Raw genomic sequence first — 25,743 nt, 5'->3', positions numbered from 1 at the left:
TTTATAATGGATCAACAGGCGTTGAATATCTCCTCACAGAAACCTAAACAACTTCTAAACTAAACTTTATCTTTAATCTTCTTCTTGTGATGCAAAATTCTGATACGTTAATTCCCCTCCTTTTCATTCAACATATCACTGAAACGACAACAAAAGCTTTTCCAAATGGATTTCAGAAGACAGACACTGGCAGTGCTGCGTCCCGGACGTACTGTCACCGCGTCTCATCAAATATTAGGCATGTTTTGTGCTTCGGACGGGGGAAAAAAAGCAGCTCTGGAGACTAATGCATTGATCTTGATGGGTAAACACATCACAGGAAAAACACAGTTATTCACCCAGACGTCAAAGTCCTCAGCTGTGAACATGTTGACAGTTATTGTTTCTTACACAGCTGTTTAATAAATCTCACTCCACTTTGAAACGTGGAGTGAAATATGTTTTTTTACCTGTCCAACATGCACACACACACACACACACACGCACATAAATAAAATAAAATGAAAATAAGCCATTTCTTTTATAAAACAGCCTAAGTACTTACATCAAACTCTTTTTTTTTGCCTGTAATTGGTGCTGGTTTTAATGCCAAGGATCTTCCTCACCTACTGCTACCGAGGGGCCTTTTAGCAAGGTAAACCCCAGGTGAGTCAGTAAAAGTCTGTAGTTCTACATGTAGCCCCCACTGTGTCTGTGTCAAGCAGAGCATTTCTGTATAAGTAGAGTATAATCAAAATCAAATTCATATATTGTTTGTTGTCTTATATTGTTATCAGGATATTGTATTCATTTAGGGACATTCCTTCCGTATTAACTTTATTTGTCTTATTTGTTATGGACTGTATCAGGTTTTATGTGTCAGAAATGTAGGATATGTAGAAAAGGGTTATCTGTCTACATCAAATTCCCTCCATTTCTTTTTTGTTCAACATTTTATAACTGTGCTTGTAATGTGTCGTACCAAAGCTATTTAAGCGTAACTTACTTATATATTTTACTTGTTGAAGGGAAATCATCACAGTGTAAATGTCTTGCAGGAAATTATTTGTCACCTAGTGTACTATAATTGTGTTCTGCCATTTTATTTAAATGTGGTGCCTTTAGCGTGTACTCTTCTTTTTGCAAATGAATGCTTTGTCTTTGATGAGTGTGAGACTGCTGACTGCTGCTGATATGATGCAAATATGTACTATTTGTTTTTTTTTTTGTAGTAATTTAAGTTTTAAAAGTGCTATTGTTCAATTTTGTGTCTTTTTACATTGTCGGACCGTGTTGGAAATAAGTAATACAATGTGTTTCTAGACCCATAAAAAAATCATATTAAAACCATTTATACAGTGTGATGGTAGATGTGAGGAAAGTCTTGATTTATTGCTACCTATAGAATAAACCAGTGTAGTCATCATATCCAGCAGACACCCACCCAATGGTCAGAATATTAATTTAAGAGGTTGCAAGATTGTACAGGTTTTGTCAGACTTTTATTTTAAATCTTTGCATTTTTACTTGTAAAATGTATTTTACACAATTATTGTCTCTTAGTGCCTCTAAACATTATTCAAGTGGCAGCAATCTGAGAAGGAAACATCACTGTGGTTGTCCTGCTCACAGCGCATAACCTATGATCGCTTTCATTTAACGGGTCATAAATCAAAAAGTTTGGGAGCCCACTGCCAATTACTGACTGTTTGTTAACAGTATGTAGTGAACGAGTGAACGCGGGAGTGATTTTGGACGCAGCCCATCAATCTTCTGATTATCTGTTAGTGACATCATCATTGCTCAGATGAATCAGTGAGGCCCTCGCTCTGAGTGGATATGTCGTAAACACACTCCAGATGCAATGAAGAAGAGTTACAGAAGAGAAATAAAAAAAAACCAAGTCACTAACTGACACGGTGATGGACGAGCAGCAGCTCTGAGACAGGACTGTGAATGAAGGAGTCAGCGTAGACCTTCCTGTGTCTTTCCAATGGAGGGCAGAAGAGGAGAGGGAAGAGAGAAGCAGTGACTGAGAGACAAAAGCAAAGAGGAAGTGAGGGCTGTTTGCGTGAATGTCAAAGAAAGACAGAGAGACACATGAGGAGACAATTACTCTGATAGCGGACGAGGAATGTGAAAGCTGTTCGTGTGGGACAGAGAAGAAAGCACAGGCAGTGGTGAAAAGAGTTGTTGGCTCATTTACTAATAAAAAAAAGTTTATATAAATAAAATTCTATCGTGTTACTCAACCCCAGTTGTATGTAACACAACAGTGACGCAACCTTCAGCCAGTTCAGAGTAGCTCTATAATTAACTGTTTAAATTCTCCTCTGTCACACAGGAAGCAGTGTGGTTTTGGATCATGTGACACACTCAAGAAGAACTGGGTGGTTAAGTAAGAGCCAGACCAACAAACAAAGATTTAAAAAACATTATGTTAAAGCACTGCCCACATTGTTTGACTGCAAGTGGATAACACAAAACTAAACGCCAGAACCTGACAGAGGAGCATTTGAAACTACGAGGCTGGTGATATAGATTGATAGTGTGCTTTTATCTTTTCTTTTTATCAGCAAGTCCCACGAAAAACACCAAAACCAACAATGAATGTATCCTACTAACAAGTATTGTCTGTGTCCAAAGCCTGATGTATCATATTCCTCTGTGGCGTAGAGCTCCATTGTTGTCCAAAAACTATTAAAAACACATCAATGAGCCGCACTGTTGCGCTGGGAGACATGTTCCTTCATCTCCACGAACACACTCACTGTAGTTAATTTTGACTTAATCCCACATACACCGCCCTGCTGCCAGAGACACTCACCAGAGCACCATTTTATTAATCCTCCACTGAAAATAATTCCCTAGAAATAGACTATTTAGTCCTGTGTGAACAATGTTTTCTAAAAACTGCACTGACCAGGTATAAATTATTGATAAAAAAAATTAAGCGACATGTTTGTGAGCTGTTTTATATCTTTAGTAGGAATTGATGGACTTGGAGCTGAAAGGGAATAGAAATCAAAAACACATTGTTGATTCTGGTCTTTTTGTGGCGATTTGTCGGCAATCGAAAAATATAGAAGAACCCTAGACCTGTCCTTTAACGAATGATTCATGTTGGCTAAACCCTGCGAGGTGAATCACTTCAAGAAAAATTATAAAATTATTTTCTTTCCAGCCATCAAATGTCACAAGAGTTGCGATTTGTTGTCAGAATAAACAAATTAAGTTCTGATGTAAAGCATTTAAAACCTAATTTGTGCTGTCATGGTGCAGAATACAAACAACATTAATGCATGAAGATGGACTTCCGCATTGGCTGTAATCCCCATATTTAGCTTTGAATTAACCAAATGCTTTAATCCCCACTCTGCACATTAAATTGACTTGTCGTTCCTGTCTTCATAGACATCAAATGGTTCTGGGGGGAAAAAATGAAGGAAAATGAGAAAAAACACAGAGGGGAACTGAAAAAGAAAAAAAACTGGGAAGGAATGAATTAATAATGAGCCACTTTTATACCGGATCCAGCGATTATACAAATGGGGGAAACGGCCAAAAAATATTCTGTATGGCATATGGCACTTCAGCTGCCATATGTGCCAGTTTTCACAAAAATTGGCAATGACGTTCATGATGGTCAGTAGTAACTGCCAAAAACACAGCAAGGCCTGAACAGAGGGAGAGAGAGCGAGAGAGAGAGAGAGAGAGAGAGAGAGAGAGGGTGAGGGAAGGGAGGAGGGGGGAGTAATGCTTCAATAGCTTTGCTGGCTGGCTTGGACTCTTCTCTCCACAGCTTCTGGTGCTCTAACTACAAAGAGAAAGAGACAGAGAGAGAGAAGGAAGAGGGGAAGAAAGTGCGAGAGACAAAGAGAAAGACTGCGTTCAGATCAGGGAACATTTTCTACCTCTGTTCGGTTTGTTTGGTCGAGTGTGAACAATGCCACTCGCTTCCATAGCCTCCAAGCCTCTGAGTGGGCGGGCTGGTGTATGTGTTTGATTGACAGCTGAGCTGGCAGGGGCAGTGAGCCACAATTGTCCCTTTTCGAACGAATAGTTGTAGGTACTACAGACCCACAGGAACTAAAGTCAGGAGCTAAATCGGGAACTCAGATTCACTGCTGCCCATTTCCATTTGTGTTTCACCACATCTGGAGAGCAGTGAAAATAAGGCAAATAATTATGATAATTATTTTTTTTAAATGACAGTATTGTTTAAGTTAAGCAAGAAAAAGAGTGTCCTTTACTGTTGCACAGCTTGGATGTTTGAATGGTTGTATTGAATGGATTTACATGCAGAGGTGGAAATGCAAACTGAGAACACCAGAGTGTTTTTGTCACCGCCCCCCCCACCCACACCCACACACACACCCACACCACCTTAGCCCTTTTACTGATACTAACGAGTTGAATGGCTGTTGTTTCCTCTCCATTTTAATTTGGCGCAAAACAGCACATATCTCTGATGCCAACTTGAAATGACGGCTTTGTTCGGCCACTAAATAAAATATCACATGTACCAACAGCATTGTAATAAACACATCACTGTTGTTAGCTGCTGAATTGAAATGAAAAAGTTTCTGTACTATCACTAAAAAGATCAAAGTAATGTTTTCCACAGCATCCCTCTGCTGCTGTTTGATTATTAGTTGATTCAACATCACAGATGCCACCTTTTTAGTGCACTCCATTTAAGTGAGTTTGGGTGACTGTGCTCAGTTTGGCCGTGCCATTGTGCCGCTTACTACGTATAAACAAAATAGCACAGCCAAACCGAGTGCAGTCACCCAGTGCTACATGAAGGTGTTTTGGGGAACGGTCATATATGTCATTGTACTTTCCAACGGTCTTGTATGTCCTTTTGGGACATTTGAAAATCAACAATTAGTTGTTTAGCTATGTGGACGTGTTGGTACGCAATTTGTAGCAGCCAGTTTGTGTTTGACCATTGAGTGAGAAAGTCCCGAAAGTTCCATTGGAAAGTACAACCACCAGAGATTGGACTTTTGGGGGGCCCAGAACTATAGCTAAGGAGCCTAATTTAAACCCTGCGGTTCCTGTGGTCAAAACACAAGTAAGGTTCCTGAATTCTTTAAATGTTTGGTGGACCAAGGACAGGCCACATTTTGCTGACGCTGACATTGACGGATAACGATCACATCTTGACTTAAGTGCACTCTAAAACCTTAGGCTCAACTGTTAAATGTGCTCCATTCTTACCTGTCGATAAAGATAGAGATATTAGCCTGAGAGCTAACGCCAGGATTCCACTCACTCCGGCTACGGGTACGTTACGGCTGCGCCACGGTTCACGGTTCGGCGTCAAAGTTCACTGGAAGGGTCTCAGAGGCATTTACTTGTTATTAATTTGTCATTTTTGTGCTTCTTCACTGCTACCTTCTCCACAGCTATAAGTGACCCTGTTTTGTTCCGTCAACTTCAGGCTGCATTTCCCACAAGGAGCATTTCAGAATCAGAGCGTTTTGCCTGCCTGATTTTGCTGACATGTTTAGATTTTTTTGATTTGGTTATCAGTGTTTACATTTTGTGCTTCTGCTATGATTAAGTAGGCTACGTAGTTAAATTATTTCTTTTTGTGTCTGTTTTAACCATGTTTATTGTTCTTTTACGATAGGGAGTCTCCACAGGTTGTTTTATTTTTAAAATTGACCGGATTCTCTGTGCCGTTCTGCGTCTGACTTCCTGCCTGGTTCGATCTGCTCTGTACTGCTTGACGCGACTTTAGTCAAAAATAGACATGCTACCTATTCTCTGCCGCGGCGCAGCCATAACGCGCCTTAGCCAGAGTTAGGGGATTTTAGGGGTTAGGATCTTGTTGTGTTGTATATATCAGTATATCAGTAACTCTTATGGGTCTCTAAATGATTTTGTTCTCAAGCTCTGGTTAGCTTTTGAGAATCTAAATGAATCAAACACACACATAACAAAGTCAAGTCTTCCAACAAAATAAAGTGTAGTTGTAATGGCTCTCTAAGGGCGTTTTCACACTCTGGCTGACTGAAAGCTGACAATGTCTTGGTTGGTGAGGATTTCTTTATTGTTATCTCTCCCGATTCTCTAATAAAACAAGTCTCTCATACATCTCCAGTTTGTACCATGAAGCACACAAACACAGTGCCGACCTAGCTTCCTTTTGAAGATTTTCTGTCATGTAAATCCTGTTTGCTTGTTGCTTTTCAGCTCAATTCCCAGGAGCCAAGAACAACCTGGCGCCTGCTCCAATGGTGATTATTTTGTGATGTTTTCAAAGGGACGGTGACACATTTTCTGTGTGCATCGTACAAACTGTCCAGTTGCTGAACACGACCTGGTAATTTGCATCCATCTTCCAAAATGTTTTAATTTTTGCTTCTCTCTGATCTGGATGAACACGCTCAAACAAAGGCCACATAGGCCAACTATCCCTTCTGTGGTGGACGTGATTCCAAAAATAATGTGACTAAAACCTTTCCACTGCCTCGGAAAGAGAGTGGGGTTGTGTGTCCCAGAAGAGTGAAGAGGAGCGAGCTAAGGGGCCTTATCCAAACCTGTGCCACCCCCCCTGCCACCTCTACCCCAGGCAATCTGCCAGAGCAGCTCAAGGCTCAGAGCTGTGTTGAGCCGCCATGGCAAGGCTTAATGTTCCAGGTTCCTCTGCCCTCAGGGCGTCCTCCCATATACAACCCAGCAAACAAAAACACACTTTGGGAAGAGAGCTGCATGTCTGCCTCAGTCTGAGCAGGGCAATGTCCTCCAAACTCTTCAAAGGCACCACTTGGCTTTGCTCTTCTTGTCTCCCAAACTGGGATAATTCAAACAGACTGAATTCAGGTGTGATGTGAGTGTAAATTCCTAATAATATTACAACAGCTCTGTTGTACATAGGACTTTTATTACATGGTTTCGACCACAAATGGTTTCCTCACGTGTCCAGCCATTGTAATAATGACAGAATCACTCAAATCTGTTATCTGTCAAATGAAAATTCTTGCAGTTTTCTTTTCATATACTGGTGCAACCAAATCTGTTTGCAATTACTGTAAAAACAATGAAATTCTGAGAGTAAAATTCTAAAAGATCTTCAACTTTCAATAATGCTTAAAGGAAAAATAGATTGTATGAGCTGTTTGATTTGAAAGTGGAAATCTATTACCATGTTTTTGTATTGGATGTAAAATCTGAAATATTCTAGTGAAAGACTGCAATTAACAATTATAGGTGGTTGTTAGTTTGATGTGTTAAACTTTTCTAACTTTGTTTTGAATTGGACTTATTAGTAAATAACTAAAAATATTTTCTATGTGGCCCCAGTACTGTTTCATAGACAGATGTCCCTTGATGTTAAGTATTTAAATCGCATATTAAAATCTTTACTTTTGTTAGCTTACACTCTTGTAACCCAGGCTCACACTTTTCAGTAAATTCCATTACTCTGTGCACATGCATCATTGAGCACAGGCGTTTGTAGGATAATGTATGAATTGCATGAGGTCTCCACATCATGGCAGTCCTGTGTGAATAAAGCTCTTGTCACTAATTTTAATGATAAACCTCTGTTTGAAAAAAAGTTTGTTCTCTATTTTGATGTAGCAGAGACCAAAAAATAAAAAATAAATGTGTGAGATGAAGATGAAAAATGATGTGGAATGCCTTGAGGAGGGGCTGTCAGCACCACCAACGCCAACCTCCCCCCACACACACACCCATCTCCATCCCTCAGAACCTGCAGTGGCCCGGGACGGCTGCAGGACTGCTGCACAAAACAGCAAATCAAAGCCAGCGGCAGCAAACACACAGCCGGGTCCCTGCGGGCGTCAGCAGGCAGATGCGTGTGTGTGGAGGGGAGGGGCTTCCTTTAAAGCAAACAGTAGGACACAGCTGCTGAGTAGAGGGCATCCGAGGAGTGTGTAGATGTGTGTGTTTGGGGGTGTGTGGCCCCTCTCAGATTCCCTGCACAGGGAGAGCTCTGTGTTCCATAAGTGCATCAAAGTTTCATCTGAGAGAAACAAAAGCACACAGAGACAGAAAAGAGAATGAGAATCCACCCGGGTAGAGAGCTGGCTGACAGACTAAAAAAAAAAACTGAATTAAAAACAAAAACTGAAAACCCATGCAGACTCAGAAGACAGGGTTTTGACAGTGACATGAAAGAGGCCTCACTGAGCAGGACCTCCATCGCGGACATTCAGCAAGTGCAGAGTTGTCATGGAAAACGCACGTGACCACAGAGACGTGCAGCACACATGCAGCTGTGGTAGAAGTGACAATTAATTTGATTTGGGATAAAATAAGATCTGCTTGTTTTTAAGCAGCTGGAAGTTTCCAGAAACTGACTGATAACAAATGAAAAAAAACATCAAGACATAAAATGAGATTACATTGCATCAGCAAACACTAAAAATCCTTATCATGTTATTTTTTAAAACATAATGTTTAACATATTACACATTCTAAAAAGCCGTAAAAACTTTTATAAAAGTAATGATTTTTAGTTAGAGTAATTTTACTTGAAGCCTAAATGCTGCAAATGCTTTTTTTTATCACACAAAAAACTTTTATTACTACATTTGAGCATAATATTTTATATGTATGTATTTTTCCATGTCTTATATTTAATTTTATAACTCTGGAGCATGGGGTGAGATCCAGAATAAGAACCTAACTCACTCCTCTCTTTCAATGATTTGTATGGTGGTATTAATGAAAGAGAAAATAAATCCCTCTGGACTTCCAGTGAAACCTCACAGGGAGCTGGGGGTTGCCATCCTGGGACATGCGGGCAGTCACCAGGGATCCTTTAACTTCTGACCCTGGTAGACATGGATAACCATGTCTGACCATAATCACTTTGAAGCCCCCCTCTCCTTCAAGAAATTTAAGCTGCGGGAAGGATCATGCCCTTAATAAGTGACCCCTGGTTTTAACAAAGCACTCCATCGCCCCCGGCACCTTATTCCCTGGACTTACACGGGGGTCATGCTCTCGGGGTTCATCGACCTCATTCTTGTCACGTTAGGGCTAAGCAGACGGAGTTGTCCTCCGCACTTTCTACATGGGGGAGATTTCACAGCAGATTTACCTCATAACTACCATCATCCTCCCCTCTGCTCTCTGGGGAATCCCCTAATTCCCACTGTGATCTCCTTTGTCTTTGTTGTTGCGTGTCTGAGCCTGGCACTCACCCCGAGCCACCAGTCCCTGTTTGTCTTATGTGGTTTTGGGAAATGGGGCGGGGAGAGCAAGGCTTACTGGAGCAAAGAATGTGCAACGTGTTACCAGGACGCCTGCCAGGAGAGAGGATGGTTGTAGGATCCTGCTCCGAGTTTTAATTGGTCTCATATTCTTGGCCTCAAGCGTGCAGAGATTTAAAGAGAATGTGCGAAAGACAAAAAAGCAGTGTGTGTGGAAGGGGATGTAACACAACCCAGTTCAAATCCTGATTGTTTTGTAAGAGAAATGCAGTTGGCACAAAGGCTTTCGATTAAACCCGACAGATTATCTGGTAAAACAATTATAAAATGTTGACAAATGTCAAAATCAGAGAGGGAGTCCGTCGCTAAATGTGGGGCAAAAAAAACTCCCGCAGAGTAGCTGTTACACAGGCACAAGAGGCTTCCTAATTTCATGTGCAAATTAGGCAATCTGCTGTAATTGCAGCAGGGATGAATGAGTCCCAGGTTATTTAACTCTAGAGTTTAGAAAACTGAAGTGGCACTCAGGTGTATCCACTCAAACTGCCTGAGGAAGTTGGAGCGAAAGACTTTGGGAAGCAGCAAATGTTTCACTGCTAAGCCAAGTATGTGACCCATTGAAATGTTTGGCCTCTGTTCGAGTCTAAGCTTCTAACTGAGTGTCTCACACACACACACACACACACACACGTACACACACCTCCCCACCCCCTTGTACTTGAGTGGCGTTTGGTGTTAAGCTAACATGACTTGAGGCTCAGGCACTGCAGCTCAACGTCCGGCTAAATATTGCAGAGATTGGCCCGAGTTTACTGGTATTGTAACTGCGCCCATTTAATCCCGCAGCCTCGGACCACACATCCGCAACGCTCATTACTGTCACAGCCCTTTAATATTAGATCAGTGACCCTTTGGAAATTAGAGGATGACCAGAGAAGGAGGCTGGAGTGATTGCCAGGAGGGATGTGCAGGGGTATTTGCCCACCATCCATCCAAACCTCTTATGTTCGCTTTGGGAAAACGGACGCCGTGGCCTGGACTCATGTCATCCTATGTGGCCGGTAATCGCATTAAAAGTTCACACAGTAGTCGGAGATGAAAAAACTGTGCTGCGTTGTGGTTGTCCTCAAAGGGATCCCATGTGAAGGGAGATGATGCGGCTCTCTGGTGGACATTACAAAAACATGACTCCAGGCTGAGATGGAGCTTGTTAGCTGATGGTCCTATGAATACTCACAGAGTGATGTAAAGACACTGAGAGGACATTAACAGAAGATACAGCTGCCCGTTGAACTGAAAATGTATCTGACAGCGTCAAAGTTTGAAAATAGGTTTCACTTTCTTTTTCAACTTGGTTCATCGAATGCTGATAAACTAAAATTTGAATTTGAACTCATTTAATACCACACCAATCAATTACAAGTTGAGAAGAATAGACACAATATGATATTTTAAAAAGATATAGTAACATTTTTGTCAAATCTGCTCTTTAGACCTGTTTGAAGTTGTTCTAACTTAACTGAACATAGGTTAGTTCGTTTTTCAAGAGTGAAGGTTATACACAGCATGAACTAGTCTAGTGTTGAGACTCGCAAGTGAGAAAAACCTTTGAGTTTTACGCTTGAATTAATGTTAATACTTTCTATCAGAGCACAACTTTAACATTCAACGTCATTATCGGACAGACGATTTCAGCAACATATATACTTGCTACTAGGTCAGGATACCAATTCAGTGATTAGCCTGCCATCACTATACTATAGTTACTGACAGCTGCTTGTGATAGATGATATTAAAGCTAGGGCAGGCAAGCTATTTCAGAAGCATTTCTAGTTGCATTTGTGTAAATTCTCTTTTCATCCTGGCAGCAATTAATAAATCAAAGGCTCTGACACAAAAATGAAAGAAAGTTGCAAGACTGTTATAAGCATCCAGGCAACTTGCGGAGGCGCTGCAAAGAAGCACTGGACGGATGGATGTTTTGTTTTGTCAATCAAACATGTGACTTACTCTAAATAAAAGTGTTTTCATAGTAATGAGAACCAGGATAGTTACCAATCTTGATTTCACACAAAGCTGATCTTACTGACCTACGCACAAACATGAGAGTGGTATAAATTTTCTAATCTGACTCTTGGACAGAAAGTGCAAAAACATATTTCCCAAAGTTGGAAACTTGTCCTTTTACCAGCGTATGGACCAGGCAGAAGAAGTCCCAGTTTGCAGCAAGAGTCTTTAAAGGTGCAATATGTAAGAATTTTAGTTTGAAAGGGTCAAATTATGTCAAAGATATCTATGTACTGGGTTGCAGAGATATCTACTAAGGATAATACGTCCTCTGATGTTATATTAAGCATGCGTCTGCCAGAACGCATGCTGTCATAAATTGACCCATTTTCCAGTGTTAATTCACAATTTTTAGATATTGGTCATTTTTAACTATATACTTTAACTGGATGAAGGATTCTAGTCATCGGACATCTGGATTGCTGACCAAATTTCGAAAACATTTGTTGTTAGCATTACTGTCTTGTTTTCAGCATAGGACCTAGCTAGCCAACGGGAACTGTCGAAGCGGATGTCCAGATGATGCCATATAAAATAAACTTGCCCTGCCTTACAGAAGTTAGTATGCTAACCTGCTAGCCCCGGCCCATCCTGTGTTGTGATTATGCCTCGAGAGGCACTGTAGCGTCCAGTCTGTCCTCAGTCCAACTTGACAGGACAAAGAAGTAGTGTTAGGTTTGGGGAAGGTAACTTACAGCCCCTGGTTAGTATCACAGAAACACAAAGATGCTCTTGGCAAGCGACCTTTATCACTATCCCAACCACCCGCTCCTGGGAAGAAACCACGTTCCGGGGAAAAGAAAAGAAGTGATATAAAAAGAATCAAAACAAATAAGTAAATATTGTCGTGGTTTTCCACCGTTGGAGATGTGAGTAAAGAGATGCGGTCTGATGCTCAACTTGCAACGTTTCTTTTAGACTGGTAAGTAACCAATGACATTCCGAAACATTGGTAATCTTGTAGAGTGGTGCTCACAGAACAATCTACTGCTCAACGTCAGCAAAACCAAGGAGCTGATCATTGATTTTAGGAAAAAGGAGATAAAGACACACACTCCTGTCAAAATCAGTGGAGCTGAGGTGGAGCAGGTGAATAGTTTCAGGTTCCTGAGAATCAGCATCACAGAGAACCTGACATGGTCATCTCACATCTCCAGGCTGGTGAAGAAAGCTCAGACACGACTTGTCAGTTTTTACAGAGGAGCAATAGAAAGCATCACAAACTGGCATGGGATGTGCACGGGCCAGGACCAGAGGGCTCTGCAGCGGCTGATTAAGTGGCTGCTCAGAAGATCATTGGTACCCATCTCGCGAGCATCAGTGATATCGGTGAGGTGAGGTGTCTACGCAGAGCCCAAAGGATACTAAAGGACAGTACCCACCCCAGCTACAGCCTGTTCACCCTGCTGCCTTCTGGGAAGATATAGAAGTTTCTGCTGCCGCACCACCAGACTGCAAAGCAGCTTTTCCCCCAATATATCAGACTCTTAAACTCTAATTCATCCTCAGCACAGCTCGACAGAATATAGTCTATTTCTGTTTACCATTTTTATAATTGCTTCTACATTAATGTATATTGTCTGCTACGTAGCAGAAGGAAGTTACAAAATCAATTTCACTTTACAACCTGTTGCAAGGTGACAAATAAATCTACCTTGTACCTTGTATAACGTAACTGAATGCCCTGCTGTTAGTTAGTTAGTAGTTGGCTTTTTTTTAAAAATAATTGATCACTGTAAATAGAGATTTTATGACCCAGTAGTCGACTGACAACACGACTGAAAAATGTTGATCAAGCCATATTGTAACCACTTAGATTACTTGCATTACTGTTATGAGATGAGATGAGGCAAGACTGGAAGTTTGGAGCGTTCGCTATACATTTTTGAGGGCATTGCATGGTTTATGGAGCGTGCTCAACTGTAGACAATCTTGAAAAGTGTCATGTGTGCAATTAGCAAATCATGCAATTTTGCACAAGGTGAAATGCCTGTCCCCTATGGAGCATGTGACCAGGAATTACACAGTGTACCTTTAAGACATTTGGTCAGGTCAACACTTTATAAGACATCTAATCAACTACTGGCCAGACTGCCATTACATTTGGCAAGCTGACCAGAGGAAGCATCCTCTGGGAAACCATCAACAGAGGATGTTTTCTTATGATTTTGGTGACCTCTGACCTTCTGCAGAACACCACTGTTAGTTCAAAATTTCAACCTGTCCATCAGTTTGGACAATGGGAAGGTAAGTCTTCGGCTGGAATTCCATGAAATCTTGACATTTTGGACAGTCTTTGTGACATACTGGCTATTCTTCTAATGTCATCATCAGGTCAAAATGAAATAGCTTGCACTTTGTAACACTGAACACATGGCATAGATTCAAAAGATGAAAAATAACTTTAACAACGGCTAATATATATAGGAGCCCAATAAACTGTGAGACCAGATTCTGAGTGGTTTCCTGAAGATCCAGAGAACCCATGGTGAATTCAAGACAGGAATAACAATTTGAAGCTAAAATAAAACAAAAAGCTCCCCAAAGAAACGAACAAGATGATTCCATTCACGCTGCCTCCTCCAAAAGTCTCCAGACGAGGGAAGGTAGAGTTTGTCATTGTGTTTTCTGTTTGTTTAGCTGCTTTCTAGGTTACAAGAGTTGACGTTGGATGAACGTTGTGTTCTCTGTCCTCCAAACAATAAGTTTCCTAAACAACGGCTGAATTCACTTATGCAGCCTGGCCGTGCATGAATTCATGAAGGCTCCGATACTTCTACAATACCTAACATGTGTTTTCTCTCTCTCAGGCTTGGCAAAGAGGGAATGTGCTGATGTTATTGATTACATTTCTGAAACTGCAGGGAGCAGAGATTCACTTGTGTCCCAGCCAGTGTATCTTAGCTCATGTGAGTAGTGACTCTCCTAATCAACACTGTCAGTTTGTCTCAGCAGGGGAATTTTCTGTCAAATTTTGTCCAAGATTACTCTCAGTTCTCAGCTTGGTCTTTTACTTTTGAAAATTGGAATTGAAAATAGAGGAACAAATAGATATTTCCTTTCCAAACTGTATGTTTCCAGCACATTCATCAATTAGACACATCTGTTGCATCGCTTCTTGATCCATGTATAGTTAATCTGCCTTCTTACCAGTCAGGTCGCTTAACTATGGCAGAGGAACCAAACTGTGAAACTTTATTTCCACCAAAGAAACGGCAGAAGTCGGCAGTTTGGGACTACACCCTCTCCTATTTCTCACACACACATGGTAGCTATCCAGTCAACAAGAATGCATTCCTTCACACTATTTATAAAGCATGCTTCCGCCGCAACTTTTTCCTTTATTATTTTCCTTTATTATTTTCCTTCCTAAATTTGTGCTACCTCAAGTTTGTAGGTATTTAATGAGAGGCTACTTCGGACATCGTTCGTCAACACATGTATCGAGAGGTAACTTATTACAATTAAATTTTTATTCTACAAGCTCCCAGTTCCTTTGAACAGACCCGAAAATTCACCTAGTGCCTTTCCAGGATTTGCGGCCCATCTAAGATCGCCTTCAAGGACTTTTGTCCAGATCTGCGGCGTCCTAATCCTTATATTACCTTTTTCCTTATCCTTTTATAATTTTCTTCCTTATCCTTATTAATTTTATTCAAACCAAATGACCCTGCAGGGTTATCTTCCTTTCCTTATTAATTTTATTCAAACCAAATGACCCTGGCCAGGGTTATACTCTCTCTTTCCCTTAATCCAATTTCACTATTCCTTAAAGCCTAGTTTCACGCGACAGTAGTTTCCATCCCACATGACTTACGTTTATAAGAATCTGAGGGCCCATATTCTTGATTTTTGCAAAGTTATGAAAGCTCACTTTCCGTTACTCGTAGGCTATTCCTTTTTCTTCCTTTTATATCTATCTATCTTTCTTCATTATATTCACACACACCCCTTATTGCACCCAACGCAAACAAAATTTAGAACGGAGTCCTCTCACACATCCAACCGCAAACACTCACACAGGATCGAACCGGTGTACCCTTTAACGCACACACAGACACACGAACTGACCAGTGCCCACAGTTTATGAGAAAACTCACCATATATGCTAGCTTGTGGAACGGGAGTCAGCTCGACGGAGCCCGTGATGGAACAATGAATTTAGGCACAACACGGTCCCATCTGGGGTGCCAATTTCTGTGGTGTCCGAACAATAATGCTGTGATGATGTGTTGAGAAGAAACCCGCTCGACACTGTTCTTGATCATAAAAGTTTATTAAATCAAAGAGTTCAGCATCAATTACAAGCTCTGCAGCAGCTTGGAGAGTGACCCAGCCCGATGACCACTCTGTCTCTCTGTACATCAAACATAGCTTATATAGGATATGTTTAGGTATCTGTTAGGTACCATAGAGGGGTTTGAGTCTGCAAAATAAAAGGTCAAACCCATAGAAGGGTACAGTACTATTTTGAAGTAACAAAACAAGGGGTTAGAGGTCAAATTCTATAGAAGGGTTCACTCCCTACTTAACCACCATTCATTGCTCTCCCCGTAGAAGGTCACTGACCCTCTGTCCTGCTGCAACAGTGCTATTTTGTTATGAGTCAAATGCATAAATATTGGATACTACAGGAGCATTTCGGGTTCACCAAGATATATGTTACTGACGATGACAGATCACCTGTTCAAAAACTTGCCGATAAAAGGTTGCTGCTAAAGGAGCAAATAACTACATTAAACTTGATGCAGCACCTGCGGGATCACCACCCAGCTTTGCACACCCAAGTAAATGTACTGAGTTAAATAATGGGGGATGTTGGTAGGGAATTAAATATAAACGTGTCGATGCCGTAGTGGTGAGAGTCCAGCTTTCAGTGCAACATGCACAAACAAAGCAGCATGTAACCTTTCAGACCCACCGCAACAAAAGCACCGCTGCGCTATGAGGCCCATTCTATTCAATGACTTGTGCCACGCCAGGGCATCATCACTTGGCGAGCTTTATGGAGGACAGAACGTAGTCCTCTCAAGACCTTTAATCACTGAACATTTAACGTTACATGCTGTTGGCTCCTCCTGTCTGTGTTGAGAAAATGTTGTCAGGTGTAAAACACTAACATAACATCAGGAGCTTATAGATTTCCAGGACTATACCAATTAACTGCATTTCAGTTATTATCATTTTCACTAAAACTTATGGATGAGAGTTGATGACAATTACAGTTCAGTTCATTCCCCTCCTTAAAACCTATTTCCCCTGGGGGATAAATACAGTTAATATTCGTCTTATATTTATAATGTTACTTAAATATTATAGATGTATAATTTTATCATCCCTAGCCTTGACACAAGGCAGGAGCAGCCGGCTAACGTACTTAAGCATGGCTCTACCACTGTTTGCTTCGTAATGTTCAATTTAGATCTACTGTCGTTTTACCGATATTCAGGTACACAGCTTCTCCACCGTCTCAGTAGTTGTAACTTAACCCTCATAATATACAATAATGCAACATAACTGTGCAGAACAACTGTAGAAGAACCATTCACTACAGTAACGTTAATTACTGTGGTCTAACTGACAGAACAATCTCATTTATACTATTCAGTCTAGCTCACTAACTAACTTATGAATCTGCTTCATGCAACGTACAAAAAGGAGGAGGAAAATAACAGCGCTAAGTGAAAAGAGTTTCTGGTGAACACAAACACATAGACACTGTTGGTCTGGTCAGTGCTAGCTTGCTTACAGCTAACATATAGTTGGTACGTCAGCTGTTTGATGCAAATAAACACAAACAGTCCAGATTCTCCTGAATGATACTTAGTTTTCGGTCTGAACACACATAAAGTTTTAAATTTGAAACTCCATGACAATTGAGAAAATGCCATCAAATGAGGAAGAACTGAAAGCTCCAGAAGAGCAACTGAATGAACCTTGTGGGGTGTAGTTTCTTTTCTTCACTCTGAATATGTGTTAATAGAATTCAGTTTCTTTGAACTCAATTAGAAAGCCCATATCAGTATGAATTTGAGGAGGAATGCGTTCACGTTCATAACATAGGCTAGAAATCGGACATACATGTAATTAGGACTGACCCCCAATAGTCGAAGATTCGATGCTTCGATGGGCAGAGCCTGATTTGACTGTCAATCTCACAGTCGAAGCTTCGCAACAAAACAACAAGTATGTCTGATTTTACATAGATCTACCAGTTTTCTCCCGATAAGTTAATATACAGCCTCTTACAATACACATTTCAACGTTTAATGCTGTAAATAAATATGTAAAAAGAAAAAAAAACTTCCAATAAATAAATCCAAAATTGTAACCCCCAACACTGGGTTGTCAGTGCGCATGTGTAGGCGTAGCGTGTATGTGTGTAGCAGTGGGAGGAAAACTTGCTGAAGAGCTCCACCTTCAGTGTTATGCTGAGTTTTCCACACCTCACGGGACTTTTGGATAATTTATCACCGTTGATGAACCACACAAAGAATTTGATATTGTTTTTAAATAGCCGCTACTTGAAATAGACCTATGAGGAACCGCGACGTGCATGCAGTTGTAGACCGGTGACTATAGTCGACTATAGGCAGGGCTTGACGATTCTGATTCGACTATGTAAATCCTTAGTCGGGGACAGCCCTACATGTAATACAGCATGATAAAAATGTATATAAAAACTTTTCTTCTGCTGTAATATCAGGTTTAGATTTGACAAAAGACATGCACTGTTGCATTTCACTTCTGTAGTCACACAGCTTTTTAATCTCGGCGCCAACCATCATATTAGCATCTATTCAGCATCAGGTAGAACATCCTCTCCATCTTAGCCTCATTTCTTACTCTGCACAAAGTTCAGGATGTTTTTCCTTTCAGTTTTCTATCTTCTCCAGCTATCACTCGGGGGTCGGGCGGAGGCCTGCTGGCCCTCAAGCCCATGTTGCTAATCTCTGGCGACACTGCGGCAACTCCCTCCACTGTCTCCAGTCTGCGCTCTGGAAACCTGAGCTGCAAAAGGCAGCGAGAAAGCAAAGTTGATGGGGACTTGGCAGTCGACTGGCTACAAGGGCGAAGCACGGTACTGAAAATGGCAGCTGTCAAGAGATGTGACGCTGAGGGGCAGCAGGCGAGGTCCGATCCCCCCGCCGCCACCCTGGTCTGTCTGAGGACTTTGTCACATGCGTTAGATACTCCTGGTCGTCAGAGTAAATGCAGACCGGCAAGGTTGTCAAGTTGAGTGAGGAGGTATGTCCGTATGTGAACTCAAGTGTGACTGCTTAGGTAAATCCATTAAAGCACCGAGAACAGGGGGGGATTTCTTCATTGATTCAGCCAAAGCCAGGGGAGCAGATGATCCGAATATCTCATCACATTTAACATCACACTGCATCTATGATATTGTCCAGATTACAAATAAAATAAATTTGCAGACTTGGCAAAAACAGTCTGCCTGCTCTTTCAAACAGCCCCTGTTTGAAAGGTGATTTTTGAAGAAGATGGAAGGCAGATAACTGAGGTCAGAATCTGAGCAATCGTAAAGCAGCATCAGAGACACAAACGATGTAAAATGAGCACACATTTGTGGCTCAACAACAAAATAACACCATTAGAAGAATGTACAGAGTGGTAAAGTCACGAAAGAAAAACATGCATACATACACCAAGACGTATTTCTCTAAAAGTGTTATTTTAATAATACAACATATTTATAATTAGTGGATCTGCATCAAATGCACACAGTAATAAAAATTCATGGAAATCTCCCATGTAGTCCATGTGAAACTAGCAGAAATGCTTAACTGTTAGCCTATGAAATCCCGGGGTTTGCAGCAAAATCAAACCACTTCTTCTTTTTACATATAATAATATAAACTGTATTACCATAAGGTCAAATTTAGTAGCTATTCTGGAGCTTTCAATTACATCACACCATCGTCATCAGAAGATGGGGTTCAAATTTTCGTTTTCTTGTTCATGTTTCAGTTCTATAAGGGGGCTTTCACACCTACCTCGTTTGGTCTGGACTTTCGGACTTTTCAGTTTGGTCCAAATGGTGGCATATATACAAATGTTAAAATTTTCTTTCATTCTTGTCAAAGATACCCACTGTTTAATAAATCAATCAATGTCAAGTATAGGGAGACGCAGCCCACATAGATGATTACGACTAAACGAATGTATCAAAATGTATCAAAACATGAACTTTGGTTCGGACCTTGGTGCGGACTTTCAGGTGTGAAAGCCCCCTAAATTTAATTTAAAGCAAAAAACACCAACAAGATTTTTAGACATTCGAAGTCAGTGAAAATAAATCTTTCCCGCTGAATGTAAAAACTGCTATTTGCTATTCTAGATCAGCAACAAAATGAGCAAAACCAAGCAAAAGGGCTAGAGAAAAGAAAATTCAGTTCAAGATCCAGATTTGCATTCAGATAAACAATAAAAATGATGGCATACATATAGCAGATTTTTAATAATCCAAGTACTCGTACTTCTGCTGCCAAACAAACAAATTGGACTGAAAATATAATCTCTGTGCAAAGAGGAAAAATGGATGATAATCTTACATTTCTAACAATGCAAACTACTCAAAGAAAGAGGACCATGGACGATACAATATGACACAATCCTCAAAAATAAAGGACAGAAGAGAAACTAACATGTTGTTTGGTCACACTGGAAGGTTATGCTCGATCAAAAGGCCTACTATGTTTCCATACTTGAGCCATGCATGCAATCTTTATTGTACACACATTTAACTAATGTAAAGTTTTAATGCAACCATTCATACAGCATGTTGTGCTGCAACACATTCATCAAAGCACATGTCCCTCTGCAAGGTCATGTGAGCTCAAACCCTCTCCTGAGCAACGACAAAACAACAATGTGCCAGCAAGTTTTCTTCTAACGCTGGAAAAGTGCAAAGACTCCCATGACAGGCTGGAAAAAACATCGGCAAGATGAACTGTGAACACAGCGATTGTTCTTCGCTGTCTTGTTCCAAGCGCCCGGGGCTGTTTGAACCGGGGCTGGTGGAACAAAGAGGGGAGAGAATTGTGGGTCACGCTGGAGGTGACGAGGTTGGACGGATTATTTGCTGGCAACTTAAGCGACAGCAAGGCTCATGGACTTCCCTCTTCTTTAAAAAGTGTTTTCCCCCCGAGGGACAGGGTGCTATGGGACAATCATTAAGCTGTAAAGGGATGGCTCTCACCAATCAGCCTCCGTCAGTGTTCAGCAACGCCACAGCCTGACATGCGAAGCAACAGCTAATCGAAAGCCTTGTCCACTTTGGATTCACATCAGCGGCTGCGTTCTTGCTGTTCGTTCTCTTTGTCTTTCTTCGTTCCACTCACTGTTTCTCTTATGTACTCATTCAGTCGAACACACACTTGGAAATTTGTGAAGTAACCCTAATTTTCCAATGACTACTTTTTCTGAACTCACATAGCAACAAACTCTACACATTCCCAGCATGAACCTTCATTTCAGTCATAGTTTTGACTTTGAATCCAAAGAGGCAGCAGCAAGATATTTTCTGCACTATAGTAACAAAACAACATTGAAATTGATCCTCATGGGGAATGTTTTGCACCAATTTCAGGGTTTCAGTGTCGATTTTCCAGCCTGTACTCTCCTTTGGAACACAACAAAAAATATACATAGGTCCATAGGTCCTGCCAATGGAGACTTACATCAGAGAAAATTTTAGTCTCTCACGGTGTTTACCAATAGAAGCTGATAAAGGTCATACATTACTCATTTTACTGTGACCTCAGACTTGTCTAATATGGTGTTTCTCATTATTTAAAGAAGTGAAGCCTATAAATCCACACCAATACAAACACACAATCATCATCCATACAGTTGGGACCAGTGTGAGCCAAACGTACACCAGCAGCTCTTGAAGGAACTTAAAAGTTGAGGAACTACAAATTCTGCCTGAGTGTATTTCTATTTTGTTTTCCCACCACATCTCAAGGACTGTGACGTAGGAGTGAGTGCAACTATTGTCATCACTGTGGTCTTTATTACTGTTTTTTGGAATTTCTTATGACAGTCTAGACCTAATGACTGCTAAATGTGAAGACGTGTTTCAAAGATAACTCAACAAGACAAATCAAGCTTGTACCTCTGTGCATACACCTTAAAATCAGGCCATCTGTCTGTCTATGTTTTCATTTATTTCAGCCCTTCCTCGCTTTTGAACAGTCAGGGACGTTCAGCACTGCTAACCCCACTTGTTCACAAAGACTTCCTTTGGAGTGGGAATGTGGTACAATTCCTGAGTTCTTGAAAAGGTTTGCATCCAACCATTCTGTGCAATATCCTCTAATATCCTAACGACTAAAAGTAAAAGCAGTCTTTTTCTTTTCAACTTCTGGTAGTCTTCTATAGACCTCATTCTGTTTAAATTATTACACTACCAAGGCACTGAGATGCTTATGCCTTCATACCTTTGTAAATGAGGAGGTTTTTCAAGGATAAAAAATTCAACTAAAAGCCCAATATGAATTTTTTTTTTTTATTCTATTTTTGCCAAAAGAAAGACCTTCATCAGGTATTTTACACAAGTGTTCCTGGAGTTCTGACCTTTTCAGACTACTTTTGCTGTCCATGCACCGTGGAAGTAGGTGAAGTTCTGTCAAAAAGAATCGCTCCGATTATGTGCAAAAACGAAGATGCACTTTTATCTCTGATTTGTTACTTTATATATTGATAGAGAAGTTTGATTTCACAAGTCTTGTACCTGGAAGTTCACAGGATGGACTCTGCAATAATAAGCAGTGTGTCAGTCTTGCAACATTACAAAATGTCCTTTAGCAAGACTCTGAATTCTCACACACTAGTGCAAAGAGTCTCAACAAAATACTAATGAAACTCAATGATGAAATTCTGTGTGCATGCCTCAGGATGTCGAGCTGACCTGACACACAGGCGGCCCGTCAGCCTGGGAGACATTTCATCAGAATGGGAAAAATAGGTGGTGAGGGCGAAACGCTGCTGACACTCATCTGCAGCCCTCTGGACTGGAAGGTGAACAAACAATCACCAGGAGCAGGTGCCTTTTGATGGACAAAGCTGCCAGCGCGAAGCATGCATGTCAGCCATGTAAATAAAACACTGAGAAGGGGGAGGAGGGTGGGATGGAAAGGGGAGGCCAGTGGGAGTGTGAGACAGAGGAACGAGATGGATGCAAACTGATTGTTGTGTTTTTTATAGACTAGGGGAGGGGTCTGAACTGAGAGAAGTAGTATATATTCACTTGTTTGTCTGTTTTTGGGGAAAACGGGTTTGAAACCAAGGTGTTGTGGGTAATAATATCTATCAAAATGAAAACATTTACAATTAGAAGATTGTACTCCTTAGAGTGCCAGGTATGTCGGGGGTGATGCACGGATCGGCTCTGACATCATCTAAATCCGCATAGTATAAAAGTAAAAATAAAATGATGGGTTCTATGAAAGAAAATGCACTGAATTTATTTTACCCAAATATACTGTTTCAACAGGAAATACTTCAAATTTTGGCAAATTACATTTTGCCATTGCCTAACAGACAACATCATTTTGCGTCTATCCTGCATTAACTAAAACAACTGGTATCTGGGACAGTTGGGAGTTTTAGAGAATGTCTCTGTTGTTACAATACTCCTAACTTTTCTATATAGTAGGACCAAATTCACATACTGTATCACCAAACGTTGGCTGTTTGTAAGTTCAAATAGCTGGAAAACCTGATTACTTATTCCCCCCCAGATGGTTATTCCAGCATGGAGCCAAAGTGTAGCCAGTTAAACCATCTAACACTGTGATGGGAACCAGGAGTATCATTTGTATTGTTTGACTATGCAATCTGTCCAATATGTTTGGTCTGGCCCTGACCATGAATTCCTGTTTTCAGTCGTGGTCTTTGGAAACTCTGGAAATCTGCTGCCCAACTCTTGTGGTTTTCTGAATCCGCTGAGGAAACAACTCATGTTAAGTATATAAATGCTTTTGCTGCTGCCACAACAATCAATCTACAGTAAATATTTTGAAGTCATTGTTTGCTTTTTTCCTTCCAAAATTATGAAAAATATTCATACCCCCCCAAGACATTTTCCAGGACAGAATGTGTTTATGCATATATGAATAAATTTAAGTTAGATGACATGTATACATTGACGTGAACCCAGTCTAGTAGAGCAATAAACTGCCCTCAAACCTGGATTCCTTTACTTCCTTTTTTTTCTCCCTTCCTTCTTTTCATCTTTTCTTTTTTCTTTAACCCGAACAGGACGAGAGAGAAAAGACTGTCGCTCCATTTTGGCCTTAATAAAGCCTTGATTTCATCTGTCACAGCCAGACAGACATGGAAATAAAAGCCGCAGACGTCATTACCAACAGTGTGTGGGACGAGATCAATAAAATTAATATAATATAAAACCATACATTCATATTTCATCCATCCATCCATCCATCGTCAACCGCTTATCCTGCGTACAGGGTCGCGCGGGGGCTGGAGCCAATCCCAGCTGACATCGGGCGCAAGGCAGGGTACACCCTGGACAGGTCGCAAGTAGATTCATATTTCATTTGCATTTATTTATTTTACCAGTTTATTTAACACAGACATTAATATGAAATTTGATGTGGAGAATGAGAGTTGCCACAGGACACTAATGTTTCTTTTCTTCTGGTAAATGATTATTGTTACATTTATGATGACATAATTACACGTATTTTGCGATCTTGAGGCATGAAAAAGTACAGTGAGCATGCACGCGGGAAGCCTCCCAATCAGGCATAATAAAAAACAACAGTTAATAAAAAACTTGGGTAAAATGGGTTTACTGGGGTAAAATGGGGCAAATCTGCTAACTAGGTGTTGCTCTAAAACTGGAGGGGACTGCAGATTAGAGAGAGTGAGAGCTCACATGGACGAGTGAGGGAGATGGAGCATGTGAACATGGACAGAAGTGGAGACAAGAAAAAAAAACTTAATTTGATCATCTAGCCTACTGTATCTCTAGTTTATAAGTGAAGTATGTGAGCTACACTTCAGACCGTAGTCTCTGCTAACAGTGACGAACAGAGTGAAGGCTGTCTCAAATAAATGGTTGAATGCGCATCAGTATCCAAGTATCTTCACTGCTCTGCATTATTATAAACTTGTGTGATGAACTGGTCTTATGCCGCATCTTTTGCCCGTGTGCATGCAATGTCTTACTTCACTCATCATCTTGTTGCAGTTTTCATGCTTGACTTCACGATTCGTGACTGTATTTGCTATGGCTGCTTTGACATCCAGTTTGCTTTCTGTTCTACTGGAAAATGTACTACAACTGTTGTTGTAGTGAACTATTAGATAAGACGTCATTATTTAGACTCTCTCAGCACCTCCAACTCTGACTTGCAGCTTCCCTGGTTTTTCAAAAGGCAGTTCATAGCTTTGGTGTGATAAATCAACTACACTGAGAAAGTCTGTAACACCTACAGTGGGACATCAGCAAATGTGTCTTCTTTTAAAAACAGTAAAGTTAAGGTCCAGCCAACATAACAGCTGTTTATCATTGAAGGTTTCAATGATTGTCTTAAATGAAAAGTCACAAAAATGTTTTAGAGTTCTATCTTTACCGCATTTTCTTTTAAATCCATCAAAACTAGGGAATTTAAAAGAACCTTGCACTGTCCAATCCCAACTGCTGAACATCAGGAAACCACATAATGCTCCTACTTTGACATTAATCGCTTCAGCCTAATGTTTCCAGAAATTAATCCCTGCGCCCTCACAAAGGCTTTCACTTCTTCCCATGATACTCCACGCCAAAGAAATCCTTGACGTCTCAACAGCACAGTAAAAGAAGTTGAAAGGGTAATTCTGAAACGACTTCATCACCTGTTTTTCCCTCATCTAGCCCTCCCCGACGTCCCGTCTGAGAGTGTATTTATCCCGATTTCCCTCTAATCCAATTAAACATGGGAGCAGAGGTGCTGTCACTGCCAAACATGTTTCTGCAGGAGCCAACTGAAAAAAAGCCTCGAGACAGATTAAGGCAAGGAAGATCCTTCATTTGTTAATCACTGAATTCTGCTGTCACTGATAGGGGGAACGAGCACGTCTTCGTACACGGCCTTGATATGAGTGGGGAGTCAAGCGTGAAACACAAAGGGGGAATCAAGAACAATTACCGGGAGACAATGAGAGGATCAAACGTGGATTTATTTCATTATCTGGACGATGCTGCCTGTCCTTTCCTAAATGCTAACGTCTGCCTCCGAGAGGCATAGAGTCAGTGCAGATGTGTGCTTTAACTGAGGCCCACTGAGCAGGGATGTAGTGGAGGAGGAACCCACAATAAGTCAGTTCAAGCAAACATCTTCATAACGTGAATTTGCAATTAGACACATAGTCTTCAAACTGTTGATCATGATGTCTGGGTCTGATAAGTAAATCAGATAATCAAAGATTATAAATAACCATAATCAAAGCTGGAACATGTAGGCCTTGCATG

Source organism: Micropterus dolomieu, linkage group LG21, assembly GCF_021292245.1.
Source record: "Micropterus dolomieu isolate WLL.071019.BEF.003 ecotype Adirondacks linkage group LG21, ASM2129224v1, whole genome shotgun sequence".
Classification (NCBI taxonomy): domain Eukaryota; kingdom Metazoa; phylum Chordata; class Actinopteri; order Centrarchiformes; family Centrarchidae; genus Micropterus; species Micropterus dolomieu.
Note: the sequence above shows the minus strand (reverse complement) of the source record.